Source organism: Triticum aestivum, chromosome 2A (assembly GCF_018294505.1).
Source record: "Triticum aestivum cultivar Chinese Spring chromosome 2A, IWGSC CS RefSeq v2.1, whole genome shotgun sequence".
NCBI classification, from domain to species: domain Eukaryota; kingdom Viridiplantae; phylum Streptophyta; class Magnoliopsida; order Poales; family Poaceae; genus Triticum; species Triticum aestivum.
The window spans coordinates 48,572,734-48,591,837 of record NC_057797.1 but is presented as its reverse complement, the minus strand read 5'-3'; the positions used below and the strand labels follow the sequence as shown (position 1 = coordinate 48,591,837).

The 19,104-nt window shown below is 43.4% G+C and overlaps 1 pseudogene; it reads left to right on the top strand.

Annotated features, from left to right (window-relative positions):
• Positions 1-18,570, top strand: part of LOC123191472 (uncharacterized) — a 39,938-nt pseudogene extending 21,368 nt beyond the window's left edge.
• The last annotated feature ends 534 nt before the right edge of the window (positions 18,571-19,104 follow it).

Below are 19,104 nucleotides of genomic sequence, written 5' to 3'. Positions count from 1 at the left end.
CATGAAGGTATTAATCAGAGCCCCTATGAAACTCATACATTTGTCACAAACTTCATCTCTGAGTTGGATCAAATTTTGGTTATACCTGAGCCCACAACAAGAGCTGGTTCTACATGCAATAATATGCAATGACGCTGGATCCCGCCTGATGAGGGACTAGTGAAGATAAATGTGGACGCCGGAGTTCAGTGCAACACAATGCAGGAACCGCAACAACCATCTGCCGTGATTGTGACGGTTCCTATCTTAGGTCATTAGTGTTAGTTATCCAGGGCATATCGGACCTAGCTAGTTTGGAAGCTTTAGCTTGTCGAGAAGCTCTTTCAATGGCGCAAGACTTGGGTTTACAACATCTCCAAATTGCATCAGATTGTAAACAGGTTGTGAACCATATTCGCCAGGGCATGGGAGGAAGCTATGGAAGTGTTACTAGAGAGATCCTAGAAACTGTGAGAAATTTTACTTCTTGTAATTTTGTTTTCGAACCTCGAGCTTCAAATACTGAAGTTCATAGATTAGCTAGGTCAGGTACTTCTCTACCTTACGGGCACCATATTTGGTTGGGCATGTCGAGTGACCCAATCGCATTTCCTGTAAACATTGGTATTGATCAATAAAGACCTAGTTTTCTTGCTAAAAAAACTCCAATTTCGTTCCCTCCCCTAAAAAAATCCAATTTCATTCCCCACCATTTGCCTTCGTTCTCCACCGCGCTCACTAGGGTTCCGGCCGCCGCCGGCGAGGGCCTGCCATTTATGGGGGATCAGGAAACTGTCGAGCTAGGCCCATCTTCCTCTCCATATACGCGGCAATGCTTTACCTCGTCCCTCCATTCCTCCTCTTCCTGGCGCCGCGAGGCGCTCGAGGAGGACTCGCCGTCCCCCGACGCCGCTGCTCCCCTGGACTCCGTCGCGCTCCGGGACAGCCAGCGCTCACCCTCGACTTCTCTCGCCTCGTCTTCTCCATGGAGCTCCCTGCCGACGCCCCACGCCGGAGCTGTGGGCCGACCTCCCCTTCGGTAGCACGCGCCGCCCGAACCCAGTTGGCCGCGTCGGCAATTTCAATATTGCGCTCTCACAGTCCGGCTCTACTCGTGCCAAGCTCTAGGTATACGTTCTAATCCTCCTTCCAAATCTTAGGCTGAAATTGGATGTGATTTGCTTAATTTTATTCTATTTGCAACAATTGGCGATTGGTATGAGTACTTATTGACATATCAGTCTAAGGTTTGAGCTTGTGATGCAACTGTCATTGTACTGAACAGTGTGGATGTACTTGAGTGTTTGGTAGATTTCTTCTATCTGGTCTTCAAAAATACCCAAATCAACGCGTATTTTGTCATGCTAGTACTGATCAAGAAGGTGTTGACTTGTACATTCAGTTCACATGGCCGAGATATGCACTTGTTTAACTTCACACTTGTTAATTACAGTCCAGGATCTGCTAAACCTTGCTAGTACAGGAGGATGAGTGCTCTCCCTCCTACAGGTCAAAGAGGCCTCTAGGTCAAACAATGCTTGCTGTCACTAGAAACCAATGTTTTAAATAGCGGGCTATGGAAAATAGCGGCGAGCCTTCAAATCAGCTATAGCAGAGCTATAGCGGGCTATTTGTGAAGGCGACCATTTAGCGGAACCCTGCTGAAATGGCTATAGCGGGCTATAGCGGAGCTATAGCCGACTATTTGAAACTATGCTAGAAACCAATCAAACTTAAAATTCCGTGAGAAACCATGTGCTTGAGATTTCCCACTGAAATACTCATGTACATGCTTTATAATTATAAGTTTCTCCTGTAGAGTCTGTCTACTTTGTCATGACTAAGTGATTCAAAAAGAGGGATCGCACCCCATGTATGCCTTCTATTTAGTTTAGATCAAGCTAAAAATTGTTCCTGAATTTCCAAGCCACTTATATGTTCAGTTGTGTGATTTGCAGGTTGAGACCTTGCTAGGTTACTTGCGTGAGCAATGACAAGGGGGCGGCTCAGAGCTGGACCAGGCGGCGCAGCTACGAGCATGGCTCGGTAACATGCTGGTCATGCGACAAAGCTACGAGCTTGGCTAGGCAATGCAGCACTGATATGGTGAAATGCAGAAAGTAATGCTTGGTTTGTCCTTCACCTCGTCGGCTCTGTTTCTTTATTTGGGCGTCGAGAAGAGAGCAGCCCTATATGTATGGGTGTGATGATCATGTGTAAATAACAGCCGGCTTTTGGCTCAGTTTTGTGAATGCACATATGTGGTCTGCGACTGTGAGTGATGGAAGGTTAGATGGCTGGTCACTAACATCAGTTGAGAGGAGCATCCAGGTTATCTTAGGAGAGGACATGGGTTGCTTCTTAGTTATATGCGTGGTGTCGAAGTTGTAGCTGTGTACAGGATGTATGTTTATTGCGGTAATATGGTAATGCCGGCTTGGCTTTGCGAGGTTATAGGGGAATGTTGGATAGCCAACCATGTCTTTTTTACTTGATGCTTGGAGTCCAAACCCCCCTGTGTCCGTTTTATGATCTAGCGTGACTTGTTTCGCAAAATAAATCTAGAAATGGCAGACAGGCCCAAAATAAATACCAATTGTCCCGCAAAATATAAATCTCAATTCTCACTCACAGATTATGACCAAGTGATGTTAGACCGATCTATTTGCTGACTTATTTTTTACTTTGAAATACCAGTCTGGTTCAAATTATACATTGATAATCGAGATTCCAAGTAAGATTGACAACCAGACTAACATGTAAACCTTTTCCAGGCACCTCCTCCAGCTGTAGCACCTGCTGGTTCAACATTGCTTGAAATGGCATGTGAGAGTTAATTCTCTGATGCTGAACTTGATGGTTTGCACTAGCAGGTAAACATAAATTCATCGTTGCAGTATCTGTTCCCACTTTATAATGATGTCTACATTTGATAGAACTTTTTGTCATATGAAGGTTTTGGAGAAACAAACAATATATTTTGCATTAAACAGAGAGCATTGTTTGACATACAGAACCCGTAATAATGTGTGGTGACCAGTAGCTTGCAAAATTATGTTACAAGGGAGGATATTGGGCTATGCAATCCTGCTGACGCCTACTAACCTCCCTCTAACTTCAAGTAGAAAGGAAAGTTGTACTGTAGAATGAAGATGAAATTGCACATATTATCGCAGTTGAAAGGAAGAAACTGCTCAAACATACAAACAATTACAAAGGCTTCTCAAGCTTGCTCAGCAGGACCGCATTCATGAAGAGAGACAATGGTAGACCGGTATACAAACTCTTATCAGAAATCCAATAGAACTAAAAAACTCCGTACAAAGAATTCATTTGATATTGAAGAATTTCACTTAACATTATCATTTTGTTAACCAACACTCAACACATACATGGCAAGAGAACATTGTATTTTACATAGCCAATGGATGCCTTGCATATTAAAATTAATGACCAAGCACAGAACCTTTTATTCACAACATCTAATGTGCATATGCACTCTCGGTTCCATCCACACATATGACAAGCATCTTGCACTGATTACCTGATTGACCATACGAATTACAGCAACACCAACACTAGCTCATGACTTGAACATGCTTGTGTGGAGAAGGGTGGTGATATAGAAGCTTGCCCAAGGCATGCTTTTAAAATACATGATAGAGCATTACAGGAAGCCTAGAAATGCAATAGTTCATTGACAAATTTAGTTCATCTCCCAAAGTAAGCTGCAATCCTACAAGTTGATGGTTCAAAGTGGCAAATTCTAAATTGTAAAAATTTCTAAAGTTCAATCAGAACTTCCAAAATACGAGCGTAAAGTTTAGACAAATCTTAATCCAAATTTTATTCTAGAAAAAGTAGCAAATTGTAACAGCATTCAGCTCTCTTCATCCTTCATTCATGACTTTCACTATCTTAGTCCTCGCCATTTCGCCGTCCTTTCATGTTCAGTGGAGACTCCACTAGGAGGGCAGTGAGTTGTTTCCGAACTCGGGGATGTCATCCTGCGTAATAGGTTGAGTCAGTCTCATAGTTGTAACAACGGTAATGGTATGGTTAAATTAAGTGTGGACATCGTATCGCTGTGTAGGCTCCATCTAGATTGTTGCCTGTAAACTTTTCCATATTCTTTACCGCAAAAAGCCCACATGACATGCTGCAATCATATGGATTGTTTATAAATATTTTTTACTATGAATACTAAAATGAGTGATTTTAAATGATGTGTACAGTACCTGTCTTTCTGTCGTGGTATGTTTTTGATAACTTGAACTTTCCAAGTGGTGATGTTGAAATCCTTCCAAGTATCGACTTTTCGGCCAACATGCCGATATGCTACTTCCATATGGAGTTGCATGCCTTTGAGCTATAATAAGTTAAGAAGCATAAGACATATAATATGAAAATTAACTCTCGGTATGTATTTACTAAGCATTGAAAAATGTACCATGTTTTCTAGTTCCGGGTGGGCTTTCTTAAACTGTTTTATTGATGATGGCATCGAATCCATAACTTGCGTTAGATGCATTTCTAGGGTTTTCCCGGTGAAAAAATCCTAAAACACTGCCCGGACGTGACGCAACGTGCGTTCAGTGTCACACTTCGTCCAAATTTTGCGTGGGGGTATAGATTGGGCATGCACACATGCTGACAAAATTTGGTGTCATTTCATGCAAGCCGTCACGTACATCATGTGCAACCAGGACCGTTCGGGTCTGCCGGAGGTCAAGTCTCAAAGGCATTTTCTTTTCCAACTCAACCAAATGAGCCCAAACTTTTTCCACACCCTCACATCACCATGGCAAGAATGCATGCCAATTTTCGTTGATTCCCGACGTTCGATGCATTTTCTAGGATTTTCCCGGTAAGAAAACCCTAAAACACTGCCCGGACGTGACACAACGTGCGTTCGGTGTCCGTTTTCGTCCAAATCATGCATGGGGGTATAGATTGGGCATGCACATATGCCGGCAAAATTTGGTGTCATTTCATGCATGCCACCACGTACATCATGTGCAACCAGGACCGTTCGGGCTGCCGGAGGTCAAGTCTCAAAGGCATTTTCTTTTCCAACTCAACCAAATGAGCCCAAACTTTTTCCACACCCTCACATCACCATGGCAAGAATGCATGCCAGTTTTCGTTCATTCCCGACGTTCGATGCATTTTCTAGGATTTTCCCGGTAAAAAAACCCTAAAACACTGCCCGGACGTGACGCAATGTGCGTTCGGTGTCCGGTTTCGTCCAAATCATGCGTGGGGGTATAGATTGGGCATGCACACATGCCGGCAAAATTTGGTGTCATTTCATGCATGCCATCACGTACATCATGTGCAAACAGGACCATTCGGGTCTGCCGGAGGTCAAGTCTCAAAGGCATTTTTTTTCCAACTCAACCAAATGAGCCCAAACTTTTTCCTATTTTTAGGATGTATAGAGGGATATTAGGTGACTGAAATTATCTTTACAAAATAACTTGCGACCGTAGTAATAATATTTTCCTATTTTCTTATTGCGAGCTACCTAAAGTGACATAAATAACTATATATCTGAAAAAGTTACATAAAAAATATTTGTTCATCTGGTTAGGTTGTGCACTAATATCCTCAAGGTCATGGGTTCGAATCCCATTATGGACATTATTTATATTTTGCTTGTAATTATTTTTGATTATCTGTAGCCCAAAACAATAATTCATTTTGTGATATTCACATATTGCCTCCTTTTCAGTGTATACTTTGCATACATCTGCAACCATCCGTCTAGATACCGCCATAGCCAACTTTTTAGCTCAAGAACAGAATATATAACTCACCCAAGAAATTAGAAATTGACTCGCGAGATCATATGAACACGCTTACTAGTCTCATCAAACATATAAATGACATATGCACTTCCTAATCCCAATAAAATGACCTTCATGCGGAAAGATAAATCATTAAGGAAACACCAGCACAATAAATCTTCTGCCACACAACGCAACAAAACAATGGTTTCAGGAGATGCATCAGTAGCATGAGTAGACGAGTACATGAGCGGCACCACCACTAAAAAAATCAATTCATACAATTCTGGCATTATAAAAGTCAGGAATTATAAAAATAAAATTCACTTCTTGGCAACATTTATTTCATTCCAAATCTTGTTAAACGGCTTCCACCTCTTGTTGGATGTCTTGGATGGAGCACCTTTCGGTTTAATTATTTTTGGATTCCGGACATTTCCTAGACATGCTTGGCTTGACCCTGAAAAATATGCTGGAAGAGGGCCCAGTGATGCCGCCTCATTTTTCCCATCATCTTCGCTGCCTTCAGCTATAATACCCTTGAGAAAATCCACCACCTTCTGTGACGTCTCCTGGCTATTTGAAGCTTTGAATAAATATAGACTACAAATGTTGCGGAGTTCATGGTAATGATCCATCCGCTCAGACCAATCATGCATATTACCATTTCTCTCTGAGTCAAATGCGGACTTGCCTACCATCGTCCATCTTCTTGAGACACAACACCTAGGAATGTTGACTAAGCCAAGGTATTTTAGAACAAAAAAATGTGTGCGCACGGGATCTCCTTCGAGTCCATCTTCAGACAACAGCAATTCACACTTTGAAGCAACAGGCCTGCCATGACAAACCTCACAACATACGTCACATGCCTACTCTCTTTGCGAGCAACTTTATACAGAACAAAAGCATCATTCTTGGTCACTTCTGCTACTTCCCATTTTGACAACTGCATGATTTGATGTTTTACCTTCTTGAACATCACTGGAGTATAAATGAGAGCAGCACTTCTCTCAAGTGGATCAGCTGTTAATTCAGTAAAAGGTACTGTCAGTGAAGCTGTAGCATCCAACTCGGCCTCATTCTTGCGGATACGCGATAAACAGTGATTTGAGTGCTCTAGCAAATCAACAAGTGACATTCTCCTATCCAGATTCTTATGAAGCCTAGAGTTTAGGCTTTCGCTACGCTGATTGCTCTGCATGCCAAGGAAATATCTACCTTTTGTATAGGATCTAGACCACTTCTTCCTCAGCTCGTACATCCTCATAATCCAAGCATCTTTTTCAGAGATATCATAATCCACCATAAACTCAACCCAACGTCTCTCAAACTCATCGACATCCCAGATGTGATAAACAAATTTCCTAAAATCCTTGAGCTTTTGCTTCCGTAGGTGTCATATCATGTTTTGCTCGATGTGCCAGCTGCACAACCGGTGATCTGTATTGGGAAAAACTGCCGCTATCGCCTTCGCCATTGCATGGTCACCATCGGTGATTACTGATCTAGGATGTTTCTGCTGCGTTGACTCCAAAAATGCTTCAAGCAACCCAAGTCCACCCAATGGACCCTACAAAAACAGCCTCCATCGAGGCACAGTTAAATCCCGCCGTGGACGCCGCACTACGAGAGTTCCTGCGCGAGAATTGGGACATATTCGCCTGGCATCCATCAGACATGCCAGGAATCCCACACAGGCTGGCCGAGCACAGCCTCAATATCCTAAAGGGATTCAAGGAAAGATGCCTCGGTCTCAGCTGAGACAATACCAAAGCCAAACACGGTCGTGCTGCAATGGTGATTCACTCCTATGAAGGGGACAAATGGCAGGTTGTATTTGTTCACACGGTAAGTGCTATCAAAGATCACGGCACCACCAAAGGCATCGTAGTCAATCCGAGACTGTGCGTCTGCCCAAAAGATGTTCAGCAGATGCCCTTCACTATCAGTGGTGTACTTGTAAAAAAATTCGCCATCCATGTCTTTCCGGGCTGTCATATAGCGGAGCACAAATTCGGCATCGCGGCCTTTTATCCTTTCCTTCTTGTACTTGGCAACAAAATTATACAGGTCCCGAGGAATAAAGCCTACCTTGCTGAAACCACCACTATCCTTCTCCATTACTTCCATTATTTGATGTGTTCGAAGGCCACCAATTCCATACTCAATGACATCAGCCTTTTGCACGTCACTCAGCCCATGATGTGACCTTATGTAAGTTGTCTGCTCAGGCTTAGCGAGTGGATGGTTATGTTCGTCCACAAAATCTTTTACAAACCATTCACCATTATCCATACGAAGCTCGATCTCCATCCGAGCGCCACATCCACAACGTGACAGCGGCCTAGGAGTTCGCACCCGTTTAGTTTTCTCAAAGTGCTTCCTCGCCCGATATCCTTCTTTAGAGCAGACATAGAGGCGCCGAAAAAAGACAGAGACAGTGACAATGATTACCCGGAAAAAGAGCTTCAGCAGATGGTTGATCGCCCAGTACAAAATGATGCAGCATGCCCTCTGCTCTTGCAGCTGTGCGGGTTGCGACATATCCAGTTGCGCGTCGGAGGTTGAACATGTAACTGACCGTGTGAGTTTATATTAAAAACCCGGAAAAACTGAATTGCTGCAGGTGTACAGACGTACATACCAAAGTTGGAATTAACAACATCAGCGAGGTCATGCTGCGGGAAGCAGGGCTATGGCACACCTCTGCGGCAAGCCAGAAGAACACACATGTATAGAAATCCAACACGAAATTAAACTAGCGTGTGTAGCAGGAGGAAGCGAGGGATAGGAGCAACGTAGTGCATGAGGTTTCCGAGCTTTTCTGAATGTTTCTTAATGACCAGTTTCATGAGGCTCCTTATCGAGAAATATATCTCCACACACTGCGTCTTGGTGGGTGGTATTAGCATGAACATCCTTGCCCGTATCTTTCCAGTCTTATGTTTTTAGATAGCTTGAAATGAATTGTCATTAGCTACATGGTTTATCATGGTAATTTTGGTTCGAGTATTCTAAGTTCATGCGATGCAATCATAGACCCATTATGTACCTTGACTGATAGCCATTGCAATCACAGGTGATATCACCATGAAGTTCAGGCAGGAGTTTAGTTTTTTGCTTGCACTATTTAGCTGATAATCCCAACAGGATGCAGTCCATGTAAATGGCACTGTTCACTGTCCGGCACAGAAGCATGGCTTTCAATTTCAGTGAGATTTCGATGAAATTTACTGAATGTCACTGATTTCAGTAGGCACTTAAATATTTACATTTTGGTCAAAATATTTCAGTAATTAGAGTAGTGTACATGAATTCAAATATTTCTCAAAAAAATCAAATATTTAATTGAATTCAAGTGAATATTTCAGCCCTTTGGCCGAAATGCAAACTGAAATTATAAGGATCACAGTTGAATTTTGGTTGGTGCAAAAAATTTCTGAAACTGAAAGTGAAAACCATGCACAGAAGCATCATAGCTGAATATCGGATTGGTAGCCAAGATACACTGATTGGTCCCCTTTCAGGTTGCGATCGGTGGTACCGCTGCTTGCTTCTTCGACGATGCAGGTGGAGAAGCTATTTCATAGCTGGATTGCTCCTAGGTCGACTGTCATTGAGTGTCCCCAGTGCTTTTGGTATAAAATGCAACCTCATTCGCATCAGGTGCGTCTTCAGAATGCAGTAGTTCGTTGTTACAAAAATTCTCTGTCGATTCATTCTCGAGCAGCAGCTTCTTAGCCATGTTCCGGAAGGATTCGGTCAACGGGTCACGGTGCTTCTTGACAGAGAGCTTCCTTGGCGATCTTTCGGCCCTTGCGGCGATGAAGTCAACAAGGGCACTACGAGAATTTGTGGCAATGTGGCTGGCAGATCCATCAGCATTGCCTTCTATGATGTCACTCACATAAGTACAGGCTGCAGCTGGAGATAGCTGTAGCGCCGGGGCACATCACACGCTATAGCTTAGTAGCCTGCCCTTTTGGCACGGCGGCCCGCTAAACAGCAGCGCTGCCCGCGCCAACCAGCGCTGCTGCTATGCAGTAGCAGTAGCGCCCGTTTTGGCCGGCGCTACTGGTACATACCAGTAGCGTGGGCTTCCAAATAGGCGCTACTGCTAAAATTCTATGTATAAGCATTTTCCTAGTAGTGTCGTATTGATCTTATGGAGAGTAATGACTTCACATATAAAGAGTATGATGAATAAAAGTTGTTTAGAGTTGACAAACATAGTTTTGGTCATCGTTGCAATTAATAGGAAGTAATAAAGAAAGAGAGGTTCTCACATATAAATATACTATCTTGGACATCTTTTATGGCTATGAGCACTCACTAAAATATGACATGCTATAAAGTTGATGTTGGACAAGGAAGACAATGTAATGGGTTATTTTTTCTTATATCCGAAATAAAGTATATTGTTATGGATCGTCCAACATGTTGAGCTTGCTTTTCCCCCTCATGCTAGCCAAATTCTTTGCACCAAGTAGAGATACTACTTGTGCTTCCAAATATCCTTCAACCTAGTTTTGCCATGAGTGTCCATCATACCTACCTATGGATTGAGTAAGATCCTTCAAGTAAGTTGTCATTGTTGCAAGCAATAAAAATTGCTCTCTAAATATGTATGATCTATTAGTGTGGAGAAAAAATAAGCTTTATACGATCTTGTGATATGGAAGTAATAAAAGCGACGGACTGCATAATAAAGGTCCATATCACAAGTGGCAATATAAAGTGACATTCTTTCGCATTAAGATTTTGTGCATCCAACCATAAAAGCACATGACAACCTCTTCTTCCCTCTGCAAAGGGCCTATCTGTTGGAAAGATCCTGATATATATATCCAATTGGATGTAAGTTATCATAAACTATTATTGTTGATATTATCCTTGAGGTAAAAGGTTGGGAGGCAAAAACTATAAGCCCCTATCTTTCTCTGTGTCCGATTATAACTTCATACCTATAAGTATTGCGTGAGTGTTAGCAATTGTGAAAGACTAAATGATAGTTGAGTATGTGGACCTTCTGAAAAGCTCTTATATTGACTCTTTCCGATGTTATGATAAATTGCAATTGCTTCAATGACTGAGATTATAGTTTGGTAGTTTTCAATGAAGTTTCTGATTCATATTTTACATTGTGAATTGATTGTTACTTCAGCATAAGAAATCATGTGACAATATATACATATGTTGCTATTCAAAGAATGATCATGATGTCCTCATGTCCGTATTTTATTTTATGGACACCTCTATCTCTAAACATGTGGACATATTTTTCGATATCGGCTACCGCTTGACGACAAGCGAGGTCTAAGCTTGGGGGAGTTGATACGTCCATTTTGCATCATGCTTTGATATCGGATGCGGATTTTTGTGCTGAATTTTTTGATATATTATACGTTTTTTTCCGACATCGTATGCAAAAGTTATAGTCGTTTTACATTTTCCCTACACTTTTTGCAAAACATGTCCAAATTTAAGTTTTCAAATTTTCCTAACTAGTAGATGTAGTAATATAACTACCTCTCGAAGGATTTTATTTTCTGAAGTTTTTATCATTTTCTTTTGATTTTTTCAAAACTGAAATGGCGATACACGGGGGGGGGGGGGGGGGTAGAGTTTGGAAATTGCCCTATAGTCCCGGTTTGTGTCTCCAACCGGGACTACAGGTCAGACCCATTTAGTCCCGGTTCATGGCACGAACCGGTACTAAAGGTTAGCCCTTTAGTACCGGTTTGTACCACGAACCGGTACTAAAGGTGATCGTGGGGCCCCGGCCTGACGCCAGCCTGCCACCACACCTTTAGCACCGGTTCGTGGCACGAACCGGTACTAAAGGTTCAACACGAACCGGCATTAATGCATAGACATTTGAACCGGCACTAATGGTACCATTAGTACCGGGCCAAAAACGAACCGGGACTAATGTGTCTCACATTAGGTCCTTTTTCTACAAGTGAACTCAACCAAATGAGCCCAAACTTTTTCCACATCCTCACATCACCATGGCAAGAATGCATGCCAATTTTCGTTGATTCCTGACGTTCGATGCATTTTCTAGGATTTTCCTGGTAAAAAAATCCTAAAACACTGCCCGGACATGACGTAACATGCATTCGATGTCCGTTTTCGTCCAAATCATGCGTGGGGGTATAGATTGGTCATGCACACATGCCGACAAAATTTGGTGTCATTTCATGCATGCCATCACGTACATCATGTGCAACCAGGATCGTTCGGGTCTGCGGGAGGTCAAGTCTCAAACGCATTTTCTTTGCCAACTCAACCAAATGAGCCCAAACTTTTTCCACACCCTCACATCACCATGGCAAGAATGCATGCCAATTTTCGTTGATTCCCGACGTTCGATGCATTTTCTAGGATTTTCCCGGTAAAAAAACCCTAAAACACTGCCCGGACGTGACGCAATGTGCGTTCGGTGTCTGTTTTCATCCAAATCATGCGTGGGGGTATAGATTGGGCATGTACACATGCCGGCAAAATTTGGTGTCATTTCATGCATGCCATCACGTACATCATGTGCAAAGAGGACCATTCGGGTCTGCCGGAGGTCAAGTCTCAAAGGCATTTCTTTTCCAACTCAACCAAATGAGCCCAAACTTTTTCCTATTTTTAGGATGTAGAGAGGGATATTAGGTGACCGAAAGTATCTGTACAAAATAACTTGTGACCCTAGTAATAATATTTTCCTAGTTTCTTATTGCGAGCTACCTGAAGTGACATAAATAACTATATATCTGAAAAAGTTACATAAATTTGTTTTGTTCATCTGGTTAGGTTTGCACTAATATCCTCAAGGTCATGGGTTCGAATCCCATTATGGACATTATTATATTTTGCTTGTAATTATTTTTGATTATCTGTAGCCCAAAACAATAATTCATTTTGTGATATTCACATATTGCCTCCTTTTCAGTGTATACTTTGCATACATGTGCAACCATCCGTCCAGATACCGCCATAGCCAACTTTTTAGCTCAAGAACAGAATATATAACTCACCCAAGAAATTAGAAATTGACTCGCGAGATCATATGAACACGCTTACTAGTCTCATCAAACATATAAATGACATATGCACTTCCTAATCCCAATAAAATGACCTTCATGCGGAAAGATAAATCATTAAGGAAACACCAGCACAATAAATCTTCTGCCACACAACGCAACAAAACAATGGTTTCAGGAGATGCATCAGTAGCATGAGTAGACGAGTACATGAGCGGCACCACCACTAAAAAATCAATTCATACAATTCTGGCATTATAAAAGTCAGGAATTATAAAAATAAAATTCACTTCTTGGCAACATTTTTTTCATTCCAAATCTCGTTAAACGGCTTCCACCTCTTGTTGGATGTCTTGGATGGAGCACCTTTCGGTTTAATTATTTTTGGATTCTGGACATTTCCTGGACATGCTTGGCTTGACCTTGAAAAATATGCTGGAAGAGGGCCCAGTGATGCCGCCTCATTTTTCCCATCATCTTCCCCGCCTTCAGCTATAATACCCTTGAGAAAACCCACCACCTTATGTGACGCCTCCTGAATGTTTGAAGCTTTGAATAAATACAGACTACAAATGTTGCGGAGTTCATGGTAACGATCCATCCGCTCAGACCAATCATGCATATTACCATATCTCTCTGAATCAAATGCGGACATGCCTACCATCGTCCATCTTCTTGAGACACAACACCTAGGAATGCTGACTAAGCCAAGGTATTTTAGAACAGAAAAAATGTGTGCGCACGGGATCTCCTCCGAGTTCATCTTCAGACAATGGCAATTCACACTCTGAAGCAACGTGCCTGCCATGACAAACCTCACAACATACGTCACATGCCTACTCTCTTTGCGAGCAACTGTATACAGAACAAAAGCATCATTCTTGGTCACTTCTACTACTTCCCATTTTGACAACTGCATGATTTGATGTTTTACCTTCTTGAACATCACTGGAGTATAAATCAGAGCAGCACTTCTCTCAAGTGGATCAGCTGTTAATTCAGTAAAAGGTACTGTCAGTGAAGCTGTAGCATCCAACTCGGCCTCATTCTTGCGGATACGCGATAAACAGTGATCTGAGTGCTCTAGCAAATCAACAAGTGACATTCTCCTATCCAGATTCTTATGAAGCCTAGAGTTTAGGCTTTCGCTACGCTGATTGCTCTGCATGCCAAGGAAATATCTACCTTTTGTATAGGCTCTAGACCACTTCTTCCTCAGCTCGTACATCCTCATAATCCAAGCATCTTTTTCAGAGATATCATAATCCACCATAAACTCAACCCAACGTCTCTCAAACTCATCGACATCCCAGATGTGATAAAAAATTTCCTAAAATCCTTGAGCTTTTTCTTCCGTAGGTGTCGTATCATGTTTTGCTCGATGTGCCAGCTGCACAACCGGTGATCTGTATTGGGAAAAACCGCCGCTATCGCCTTCGCCATTGCATGGTCACCATCGGTGATTACTGATCTAGGATGTTTCTGCTGCGTTGACTCCAAAAATGCTTCAAGCAACCACACAAAAGATGCCTCGGTCTCAGCTGAGACAATACCAAAGCCAAACACGGTCGTGCTGCGATGGTGATTCACTCCTATGAAGGGGACAAATGGCAGGTTGTATTTGTTCACACGGTAAGTGCTATCAAAGATCACGACGCCACCAAAGGCATCGTAGTCAATCCGAGACTGTGCGTCTGCCCAAAAGATGTTCATCAGATGCCCTTCACTATCAGTGGTGTACTTGTAAAAAAACGCCATCCATGTCTTTTCGGGCTGCCATATAACGGAGCACAAATTCGGCATCACGGCCTTCTATCCTTTCCTTCTTGTACTTGGCAACAAAATTATACAGGTCCCGAGGAATAAAGCCTACCTTGCTGAAACCACCACTATCCTTCTCCATTACTTCCATTATTTGATGTGTTCGAAGGCCACCAATTCCATACTCAATGACATCAGCCTTTTGCACGTCACTCAGCCCACGATGTGACCTTATGTAAGTTGTCTGCTCAGGCTTAGCGAGTGGATGGTTATGTTCGTCCACAAAATCTTTTACAAACCATTCACCATTATCCATACGAAGCTCGATCTCCATCCGAGCACCACATCCACAACGTGACAGCGGCCTAGGAGTTCGCACCTGTTTAGTTTTCTCAAAGTGCTTCCTCGCCCGATATCCTTCTTTAGAGTAGACATATAGGCGCCGAAAAGCTATGTTCGTGTCCGACTTCCTAGTCAGTTCTTCCTTTCTAACACCAAAACCCTTTGACCGAGCCTATGCATTATAGTAATTGTAACCTTCTTCCTCGCTGCCAAAAATTTGACTGATCACCGTGTCATATTCTGCAATGTCCTCCAGGGTGGCACTCCCATATTCCATGTCAAACACTGCAATTAATAAAGAATCATGTCTAACTTATTTTAATTCCAGTTGTGAAACTAAAACTCGTTTCAGTACGAAGAATAAGATAGCCTTAGTATGTCGTGCTAAAAGTATGAACAAGAAAATCAAAATGCATCAGTAACAATGCTTGCGTATATAATCAAACAGAAACATTACATATACTCCAGTATGTCATTGAACAACATTTGGTACTATTTTTGTTATCATCCAAAACTGAGCCATGATGTTTTGACGTTCATAGACAGCAGTACACAGGCATAAGAATTATAGCACAAAACAACAGTACACTTATAAACTGTGGCTACACTCCCCCCCCCCCCCCCCCCCCCCAATATTTAGCCCCAAATTAAAATGGGAGAAAAATCATGAACTGATCAAAACTACTATCCAACACAAATTACCCACTGATAAACACCATGTACCAGACAACAATGCCATCCGTAAGAACATTTCTTTTGACGAGCGTGCACGGCAGGATCTAATTAACTATGATTTTTTCCCATCGTGTAGGATCTAATTAACTGTGATTTTTTCCATCATGCAGCAGTACTCAACATGATTTGTCCATGAACAGAAGACATGCCAATTCTAGTGCTTTGTTCACAAGAGTAATCCTCACCACGTTGAGATACAGGGACGCGCCGCGGAGGTCCACGACAGCGAGCGTGGATATACAAGGGTGGAAGCAGCTACGTCGACTAGGATGGTGCGGCCGCAGGAGCAGGGCTGTGCTGGAGCGTGGGAGAGTGGCGGCGACTGGTGGCGGCCGCAGGAGCAGGGCTGTGCTGAAGTGTGGGAGACTGGCGGCGACTGGTGGCGGCGCCAACGGTAAGGAGAAGGAGGCGAGCGGCGGGCGGCACGGAGAAGGAGGCGAATCAATCGAGTAGCGCAACTGGGTGTGCATACAAAATGGGCTCAAACCTAGGCCCGTGGCAAAAAGAAAACATATCGCCCTTAATTTTGATGCCTATCCTACCCTCAGGAAATCAATGGTCCGATTTAGTTATACTGGTCCCTCCCGCTTCAGCAGTATAGGGTACCGTAAAAATGCTCAAAAGGGAAGCCTGTTCTACGAACCTTCAAATTTCTACGAGTACTCGATGTGGAAGATAATGGTAATTTGAGAAGCCACCATCTAAAAGGCATTGGAGGGCTGATTCTGCTAAGATACTTGGGACTGAGAGGGGCTGCTATCCATACATTACCAGACGAAATTGGATAGCTGGAGCACTTGGAGACGCTGGATGTCAGGCACACGAACCTGAGAAATCTGCCTGCATCTATAGTTGGATTGGAAAGGATGGTATGCCTATTGATTGAAGATGTTGTGGAGATGCTGAGTGATATCCCTATAATGAAAGGACTACAAGAAGTATCAACGATCCGTGTCGACGACATCGAGTCACTCCATAAGGTGGTAGAGCTGCTGGTTCAGTCGGAGAGGTTGAGGGTCCTTGGCTTGAGCTTTGACGGGTTAGACCCATATGTGGACAGTGCACGTGCCATTGTCGATTTCCTCAGGGCGGTTGGACACTCTAACCTTCAATCCCTATCTCCGCATTGTCTTGATGATGACTTGGTTGGCCAACTGGACTTGTGTCCGTACCAGTTGCCAAGATTTGAGCTGACCATATCTGGTGCAATCTTGGGAAGTACTGCATTTTGTATGGCCCCCTGTGTCACCCACTTGAATATTGAAATTAGTCAACTGGGAGAGCAAGGTCTGAGTATCATCGCGTCCGCGCCCCATCTTATCCTTCTCAAGTTAGTATCTACAGGACCTGTCGCTGCCATGACGGACACGCACTCATCTTCCAGAAGACAAAGAAGAAGGGTGATAATTTCCAGTGGAGCCTTTCCGTGTCTTAAGGTGTTCTGGATCACATGCAAGGCTGGTGGCAATGAGCTGCAGTTTGATCAAGGAGCCATGCCACGGCTGCGAGGGCTTCGGCTCCACTTCAACACTCTAGAGACGCTGTCTCTTTATGGAGATTTTGAATTTGGCATTGAGCATCTGTCTAGTCTCACCAGAATCCATGCCGCCATTGGATGTGAATTCCACGGCTCCGGAGGTGGAGCTTGCAGAGGCTGCCATCATAGAGCACGTCTGTCGGATCTCCTCTGCCAACACACCCACAATAGAGTTCAGCAGCGAGCAGACCGGGATGTTTGAGGGTGGAAAGAAGAGTATAGGTCCCCTTACAGAGACGGTGACAATGATTACCCGGAAAAAGAGCTTCAACAGATGGTTGATCGCCCAGTACAAAATGATGCAGCGTGCCCTCTGCTCTTGCAGCTGTGCGGGTTGCGACATATCCAGTTGCGCGTCGGAGGTTGAACATGTAACTGACCGTGTGAGTTTATATTAAAAACCCGGAAAAACTGAATTGCCGCAGGTGTACAGACGTACATACCAAAGTTGGAATTAATAACATCAGCGAGGTCATGCTGCGGGGAGCAGGGCTGTGGCACACCTCCGCGGCAAGCCAGAAGAACACACATGTATAGAAATTCAACACGAAATTAAACTAGAGTGTGCAGCAGGAGGAAGCGAGGGACAGGAGCAATGTAGTGCACGAGGTTTCCGAGCTTTTCTAAATGTTTCTTGATGACCAATTTCTTGAGGCTCCTTATCGAGAAATATATCTCCACACACTGCGTCTTGGTGGGTGGTATCAGCATGAACATCCTTGCCTGTTTCTTTCCAGTCTTATGTTTTCAGATAGCTTGAAATGAATTGTCATTAGCTACACGGTTTATCATGGTAATTTTGGTTCGAGTATTCTAAGTTCAAGCGATGCAATCACAGACCCATTATGTACCTTGACTGATAGCCATTGCAATCACAGGTGATATCACCATGAAGTTCAGGCAGGAGTTTTAGTTTTTTGCTTGCACTATTTAGCTGATAATCCCAGCAGGATGCAGTCCATGTAAATGGCACTGTTCACTGTCCGGCACAGAAGCATGGCTTTCAATTTCAGTGAGATTTCGATGAAATTTACTGAATGTCACTGATTTCAGTAGGCACTTAAATATTTACATTTTGGTCAAAATATTTCTGTAATTAGAGTAGTGTACATGAATTGAAATATTTCTCAAAAAAAACAAATATTTAATTGAATTCAAGTGAATATTTCAGCCCTTTGGCCGAAATGCAAACCGAAATCATAAGGATCACAGTTGAATTTTGGTTGGTGCAAAAAATTTCTGAAACTGAAAGTGAAAACCATGCACAGAAGCATCATAGCTGAATATCGGATTGGTAGCCAAGATACACTGATTCGTCGCCTTTCAGGTTGCGATCGGTGGTACCGCTGCTTGCTTCTTCGACGATGCAGGTGGAGAAGCTATTTCATAGCTGGATTGCTCCTAGGTTGACTGTCGTTGAGTGTCCCCAGTGCTTTTGGTATAAAATGCAACCTCATTCGGATCAGGTGCATCTTCAGAATGCAGTAGTTTGTTGTTACAAAAATTCTTTGTCAATTCATTCTCGAGCAGCAGCTTCTTAGCCATGTTCCGGAAGGATTCGGTCAACGGGTCACGGTGCTTCTTGACAGAGAGCTTCCTCGGTGATCTTTCGGCCCTCGCGGCGATGAAGTCAACAAAGGCACTACGAGAATTTGTGGCAATGTGGCTGGCAGATCCATCAGCATTGCCTTCTATGATGTCACTCACATAAGTACAGGCTGCAGCTGGAGATAGCCATGCCCCGAGCGAACTGGTCCTCTCAACGAGGTCACTGCTCCTCTCCTTGTTCGCTGGTACTGCAGTAGGCCACGGTCGCCACCACCCCGGCTGCACCCGCGCCACGCCATGCGCACCTCGGCGATCTGGGCAAGACGCCCGTCCCTGACGGCGTCGCAGCCGCTTCCTCGTCCACCTCGGCACCCAG